Here is a 5889-nt window from a genome sequence, read left to right on the forward strand (position 1 = left end):
GGCCATTTAAATTCTCCAGCTTGAAGTCATTTCAATCGTTCTTTCCCACAGAGACGGAAACGTCTCTGGGGTGACTCTGGGCCCATCTCTAGAAGGGCCTGGAACGCCCGGCTCACTGCTCAGCGCTTGTGTTTTTTGCGTTCTTCTCCTAGTGCTCGTCTAAAAGACATTTTCGAAGTTTTGGCCTAAAACTCTCCTCCTCCTCCTCCTCCTCCTCCCTGGATCCTTTGCAGACATCCTGTCTCTTGCCTCCCTGTGCTTTCTCCTGGCCTACAGCGTGCTCTCTGTAGGTTCGTGAGTGAGACACAAGCAGAGGGGAGGAAAGCCCGCAGGTCTCAGGTTTCGGTCTCACGGGGCCCGGGGTTTTGGGGACCCTGCTCTGGGCGATGGCAGGCATGCTGTTCCATCTGTGTCGTCCGTGGAGTGGGGGCACATAGTGCTCTCAGGCTCATGATGAGGTTTCGCCGAGATGAGGGGCCCAGGAAAAGCACGCAGGCCCCTGCCGGGCACTTGTGGGTGATTAATTGAGGCGGTCACGACATCCACCTCACCTCCCAGCCTCAGTTCCCAGAAGCTTTTGCAAGCGCGGCCGCTTCAGCTGCTGCGGGTTGCAGCATATGATTCCTGCAGCCCGAAGGACGTGACTGGATAATATGGCCTTGTCAAGTGAGCGGCTGTGATATTTGAACACGAGCTCTGATCTGATTATTCGGCAGTCACTCAACCCCGGGCAAGAAATGGATTCAGACTTTCCACCGCTGCCGGGGCCAGCCGGTTTCCACATCAGCCGGAGCCTCAGGAAGATGGAAGGACACGCTGTCATTCTTCCCACTCAGGCTGACCCTGGATGCCAGCGCGCTCAGCTGCAGGAAGTCGCACGCGCTGACCACGCCGCGCAGCCCGGCCCCCGTTTCCAGCGCATTCGAGGGTGGAGAAGGGGGCCCCTGGTGTTCTAAAGCCAGACTCGCCTCACCTGTGACAGCAAGACAGACAGGGCCTCCTTTCTCCTTGAAAATCCTTGGTCCGGTTCTCTTATTTTGAGCTGATGAAGTCGTGGCAGCGCGGACGCTTTGGGTCTGAAAGTCATGCAGAAGGTGACATTCTTCCTTCTGTTCCCTGATGCCTGGTGTTAGTTGTAAAGGCTCAGATCGATAGCGCATTCCACATGAATTCCTCCCACCAGCCCTGGGAGACAGATGGGTGGATGTGATTTTATAGCACAGAAAGGCGATTTAAAAGGAAAAAAAATTCTTCTGCTCGGTCATCATTGCAGATCGGTGGCCCAGCCCTGGGCCTGCCGACTCAGCACCCCACCTCCCGCAAGCTCGGGGACCTTGCCAACACTATTTCAGTTCTAGAAAATTTATTCAAGGGAAATGAGATGCAGGTCTGTTTTAGGACTCTTGACTAATTTTACTCTGTTCTCTGTGAAGCAGAGAGTTATTCGTCAGCAAGGACAAGTAATATCTGAGTAACGCGGCTCCACCGTTTGGTTCGGATCATGGTTTTTGAATGGGTCATGAGCATTTATCAAATCCATGCATTGAGTCATATGTTGTTGGAGCTGGGAGAGACTTTAGCAATTATTTAATCCAGCGGCTCCCAAACCTGGCCATTGATCAGAATCGCCTTGAGAACTTATTAAGAACGCAGCTGCCCCGGTCCTACCCCAGACCCTACTGACAACCCGAGGGTCGTGGATCTTGTCTGCAGCATTGCATTTTTATCGAGCTGCCCAAGTACCTCCGAAACAGCCTTGAAGAGGGTGCGCAGTTGAGAATCACAAAGTGATTCCCCCCCCCCCCACCCACCCCATTTGCTTGTTTTTTATATTTTTCTGCTTGTATTTTGTCCTTTGGGTGAAGAGCTCAGGGCCCAAATGCTGGGTGACTTTGCCTGGGGTCACACAACTAGTCGGGTTGAGAGGTGGGACTGGACACCAGCCCTGCTCTGCCTAGGCATCGTGAGTGTAGCCCGACGGAGTGGCCAGAGGAAGCTGATGGCCGAGGCGCTGTCTGCACAGCCACGCAGACCACACTCCCGGTCACGAACATTGGGTACTGTGCCCGAGGCTCCTGCAAAGTTGCCGTGGCCAGGACGGACCTTTCAGAGGCCCCACTGGGTTCAGGCGATTATTTTTTTTCTCCAGCCCTTAGGAAGGGTCACTCGTGGGGCCAGCGCCAAACCTCCTGTCCCTCTCTGAGCAGGCCCCTTGCCGCAGGCCCAGACGGGGCCCAGCAGGGCCGGGACTTGGCCGTGGGATCGAGCTGGTCTGGCCCACCTCCCTGCTGCCCTGTGACAGCCGCCTGCCTGGGCATCTTGCTCATCGACAGCCAGCTCCATTGTCTGAGACAGTGAACTGTTTTCAGTGGCTTCGGTTAGTTAAATGGCCCATTTAAAAATGATTGTCCAAAAGGCTTCAGAAGGGGGCACCAGCTGTCTAATTACTTATCTGGCTCAGGAGAGAAATGATAAGGATATGTAGTTTGATCTGCCTCAGATTTTTAGGGGTTCTGGCTAATTGCGCTCACTGCAGGAGCCGCACTAACCCGTGATGTAACACATTTCTTAATTTCCTCCTGGAGGATCATCGTGACGTCTTTCCTCCATCCTTCCTCTTCCCGGAGTTTCTCAGTCTGATATTCTAACTTATTTCCAGGCAAAATAGGTAGGAAATTATTTTCTAGATTGTGCCTATCCTTGGCACTCGTTTAACATGGAGTCCAGTGTGATGTCCTCATTTGCTCAGGCAAATTATATATTATCTTGAGGGTGGGGGTGGGGGCTTTGGCACGGAAGTCATAAGGTAAGTAGAGAAATACAAGGGTCGAGGACAATAGGAACCCGTGTTTCTGCCGCAGACATCCTATTCTTCCATGTTTATGGTGTGTCAGTGCCACGTGGCTCGTCCTAAGGATTCTGACCTTGGCAGGTCAGCTTCCTGATCTCGTTTAGACGCTTCCGATAGTCTGCCAGCTGACCCATCCGGGCCCCTCTGCAGGACGCCGGGCCTGGCCGGTCACCTTCCTAGCAGCAGGCGCTCCGCAGGCCCGTCGAGCCTCGTGTGTCCGAACCCCGGCCTCTGTCTTCTCTCCCAAACAGACTGCCCCCCTCTTTCGCTCTCTCCCAGCCTCTCAGGTTTTGTGTTTTTTTTTTTTTTTTATGCCGGAAATGGAGGATGTTGACACCTTCTCTTTCATCCTTATTTTCTCAGCCAAAAGTGTTGTAGATTTTACATCTTCACATGCTTCCCATCTGTTTCCACTTTCCTGTCCTCACATAACTGCCTTGGTTCTGTCTCTTAGCGCGCCTCCTGCCTGGATGACTGCGCCAGCCCCCTGCCTGGCTTTCCCGCCCCGCTCCGGCCCCCCCGCCCGTCTACCTCCAGCCCGCTCCCCGAGAGGGCTTTCCGAACACCTGTTTAGTTGCCCCACCTCTCTGCTTTCCACAGCTCTAAGATAAAGTTCAAAATCCTTTGCAAATCAGGCCTCTTGCTTGGCTCTCGCTTGGCTCTTTGTCCCGTCCCTCCCTGCCCTAACACAGCTCATCGAGATGGGGGTGCAGCACCACTTGGGGTCCCCAGGACGTGGCGTGCTGGGTGGTGGAACCTGCTGCTGGCTCCACTGGGGGCGCCTCATCCCCCCGCACGTCGAGCTGACCCTTGCTGCTTCTTCCGATAGCCTCTAAACGTAGTTAAAATAGACCTTATATTTTAGAGCGGTTCTGTGCTCGCAGCGAAATCGAGTGGAAGGTAGGACGATTTCCCACATGTCCGCTGTCTTCCCCGCCCCCCGCCTCCCCAACACAGAACCTCCCCCGTCACCCACATCCTCACCAGGGTGACGCATTTGTCACAACTGATGAGCCCACACTGACACATCATCACGCACAGTCCACAGTCCACATTAGGCCTCCGTCTTGGTGGTGTATTCTCTGAGGGTCTGGACAAATGTGTAATGACACACGTCCACCATGGTAGCATAAGGAGGATTGTCACTGCCCGAAACATCCTCCGCGCCCCTTCCATCCATCCCAGATAGCCTTTTCTCAGATCTAACCTCCCTGATCTTCTCCAGTGAAGAAATCATTTTGGTTATTGCCAGCTCCTAGCACAGTTGCCTGCTGTATTATTTATTAATAATTGTTTGACGAATGAATGAATGAGTTAGCAAGTCAGTTAAAAACCATGCCATATCATTACCCAAGGGGAAAGCATAATTCATAAAGTACCTTTGGGTCTTCACCTGCCTGCTCATTTGTATTATACATTCATCTGACCTCAGTAGATTCCTGCTGAGATCTGCCCAGTTTGAACTTTAAAATGAAAACGCGTATTTACCGAAATGTGCAGACTTCTCCAGTGCTGGTGCCTTATTCCCAATCCGCTATAATTTGTTTCTTCTAAGGACTGTATTTGCCGGCTGTTTTTGGTTTTGTTTTGAATGCAATTCACTATTCTTCCTTAAAAAGAAAGGCTGAGTTTAAGAGCACACAAGACAATTATAGACGAATTTAAAGTATAAGGAAGTCTCCCTCCAGCCTGGAACCCCGAACAGCCGCCCACCCCATAGTCGGCGAGTCGGAGTCTTCCTCAAGCTTTCCTACACGTCGCATCTAACGTTAGTCACCTTTTGCTCGCATCTGTCCCTTTGGTGACATCCCCATCGTTGCTCTTTCCATGTTACAGGCCTTTTGAAAACCACTTTGACTTTACATCTTCTTCTCTGTAACCTCCGGACCCAGATTCTTGGGCTCTAGGTGTGACTTTGTTTGAAATGGGCTCACGCGGAGAGCAAGACCACCTCCCTCCACAGTGACTGACATAATCGGGAGAGGAGGGAAGAAGGAAATGATGTCACTAGCGGGCTGAGCGTGGTCGTTCTAGGCAGGGACAAGGTGAAGCGCTAGCTGTGTGGTTTTCCTGTGCAGTGTTGCCATCTGTGCCGAGGACGGGCCTGGGCCATTTGGGGCCACCCAGGCGTGGATGGCATCGAGGGGCCAGGTAGCCATGGCAGAGAGAGACTCATCTCTGAGAAGCCCCAGGACCTGTTTTGGTAAAGAGTGACCCGTGATGCTGTTTAAATAGTCATTCGATGTAAATGGAGCTGTTTTGGCAGATCCCTTCAAATGCCGGAGCCGAGAATTCTCACGTTTCTTCTCCTCTCCCCTTCTGCTGTCCGGTTCCACCTTCTTACAGCCATATTTTTACTTTAGGTAGTTCACGTTTTTATTCTGTTACATGCTATATAGCCACTGTTCATGTTTCATGCATAAATTGATTCTAAAACCTGAAAATCAGAAAGTAAAGTTGACTCTAATGTTGCTATAAAAATATCCTTCAGTGCCGGACCAAGCAGATGGTTGAGATTACGTTTCCTTCTAAGTGGGTCCAACTTCCTGTCCCAGGAGGCACTTGACGAGGACGAACGTATTTAGCATCCAAGTCAAATGGATGCTCCTTTCCTATACTCAAAAAAACTGCCCTTTTAAAATCATGTCTTGTTATGCTTCGCTCCATGTTGGGACCTAACTTTCTTGAATAGCATTTTTATTTTTCCTCGAGTTTCTGTGGCATTCATCTTTCAAGGGTCACGTGCTTTATCGAAGACTCGAGTTCTTGCGTCTTCCCAACACGGCAAGCGTTCTGTCCCTCCCGTCCGCATAGGCACTGGCTCTTCTCAGCACCCGAGGTTCACCTGCTGCCTGGGGACTTCCTTGCCTTCACGCCTTCGTGGGTCTCCTAGGTCCCTTGTCTTTCTCTTTCGTGTCCTTGCCCTTCGTTTTGCAGGGACTTCATTCACAAGCACGTCTCCCTCTCCCCAAAGAGATAATGAAAAGTATGTTGTCTGTTTTCCAGACAAGATATTACATATCTTGTAATATATGTTA

General features: G+C 51.5%; 1 protein-coding gene across 1 annotated transcript in view; it reads left to right on the forward strand.

Moving 5' to 3' along the window:
- LOC111743457 overlaps nucleotides 1–5889 on the forward strand; it is an 81481-nt gene that overhangs the window by 51272 nt on the left and 24320 nt on the right. The gene's annotated exons all lie outside the window — the stretch shown is intronic.

This window comes from Pteropus vampyrus, unplaced genomic scaffold (assembly GCF_000151845.1).
Source record: "Pteropus vampyrus isolate Shadow unplaced genomic scaffold, Pvam_2.0 Scaffold114, whole genome shotgun sequence".
Taxonomy (NCBI): domain Eukaryota; kingdom Metazoa; phylum Chordata; class Mammalia; order Chiroptera; family Pteropodidae; genus Pteropus; species Pteropus vampyrus.